The following is a 1,652-nucleotide window of genomic DNA, read 5'->3' on the forward strand; positions in this document are numbered from 1 at the left end:
TAGGAGGGATTTGGGAGATGGTGGTGGTGGGGATGATGGGTGCAGAAAGCAGAGATTTGAGAGCGGAGGGGAGGGGGAGGGGGATAGGTGCAGAAAGGAGGGATTTGAGCAAGTCTGTTGTGAGTCAAAAAAGCGAGCCACTGAAGAGGCGTCCACGTGCCGTTGGTTGGTTGTAGCGGCGAGAGCGTAGCCGGTCGCGTGCTTTTATCCTCGTGTGCCAATGATAGATTTTATTCCCTTTTTTTTAGTTCCCTTTCCCTCCTTTCTTTTTCTGTCTTTCTCTTTTTTTCCTGCTGCTCACTCCGTCGATTTGTATTACGAGTGCCGAAACGTTCTGCTTTTCTTTCTTCTTTCTTTCTTCTTCTTCTTCTTTTTTTCTCTCTCTTTTTTCGCCTTCTTTCTGCCCCCGCTGCTTGCTTTACAGTTCATCCATAGCTGGCTCGTTTGTTTACAGTCTGATTCGCGGCCCGGGCGGTCATTCGCTTCCGGGACGGAGCTGTTGGCAAGATCTGCTGCACGTGATGACATTGCTGTTCATTTTCTCGGACTTGGAGGAAGTGTTGTATTCAGACCTTACTTAATAAGTGCTGGTCAGTTAATTGAGCATTCACGTTGGCGGACTTGTGAAGTTGTAAACTTTAATTGTAAGATTGTGTTTTTGTTAGGGCTTTTAAGAAAATTGTTGCTGTTTGTTTTTTTACGACATTCCTACGTAAATACCCCGTGGTGGTGTAAGTGTGTACGCGCTAACGAAGTAAGGAATAACGTTATCAGTTGTAAAAAAATAATATTATTATTTCATTGAAATTGTCCTTATTCTGCTGTCAGTTTTCTTTAATGGAACTGACATTATACTTATTCTGCTATCGTTTTTTTTTCCTTCTTCTTGAAATGGCATTATTGTCTTTTGATGTCAGTTTTCTTTTCTTGCATTGAAATTATTATCATTCGCCTTTCGGATTTATATCCTTGCATTGACATTCTGCTGTCGTTTTTCTATTCAAAGACATTTTTTCCCTACCATGTTTGTCCGTTTCACAGTGTGTCATTCTTAAAACGGTTGCATGGCTGCAAATCACCTTTTAAGGTTTCGCTTTATATTTCGCAGTACATTAACTAGGTTGTGGGAGGTCATTTTATATGGCTTTTCTGTCGGGAATAAAAGCAGACATAAAGAGTGGGTGGTTGGCCGGTGCTCTGGTGTGGTTTGCTTCTTCTTTCCTATCTAACATCTATCGTCCTTATCTCCCCTTCTTTTTTTTGTTTGTTTGTTACTCTCTTGTAACACCTTTAATCTTCTGGCGCTCTTATGACCGTATGCAGTTGCGAGCGCCGTAAAACCTCTACTAAAACTAAAAGACATAAAGACAAAATTGACTGAACTGCTCAAACACTGTATTTATTGTTCTTGAAGGCTAGTATGTTGATTTTCTGATCCTCTTGATAATAGTATTTTTTCCATTGATTACTGTATATAAACGTTATACTTTGTACTGTGTTTGTATGGTTGACAGCTGGCAACTGTTATGGGGTTTGCGTCTTCTCGTCTGACAAACATCCGTCTTCTTCATCTTTCTACCCTCTTTTCTTTGCTTTAAACGCACACACACACACACACACACACACACACACACACACACACACACACACAC

The 1,652-nt window shown here is 41.0% G+C and overlaps 1 long non-coding RNA gene across 1 annotated transcript in view; it reads left to right on the forward strand.

The window, feature by feature from the left end:
• The first annotated feature begins 324 nt into the window (after positions 1-324).
• Positions 325-1,652, forward strand: part of LOC118477469 — a 14,097-nt gene continuing 12,769 nt past the window's right edge. The window contains exon 1 of the long non-coding RNA XR_004858401.1: positions 325-644. This is a non-coding gene — a long non-coding RNA (uncharacterized LOC118477469). The remainder of the gene's footprint in view (positions 645-1,652) is intronic.

Source organism: Aplysia californica, unplaced genomic scaffold, assembly GCF_000002075.1.
Source record: "Aplysia californica isolate F4 #8 unplaced genomic scaffold, AplCal3.0 scaffold00104, whole genome shotgun sequence".
Classification (NCBI taxonomy): domain Eukaryota; kingdom Metazoa; phylum Mollusca; class Gastropoda; order Aplysiida; family Aplysiidae; genus Aplysia; species Aplysia californica.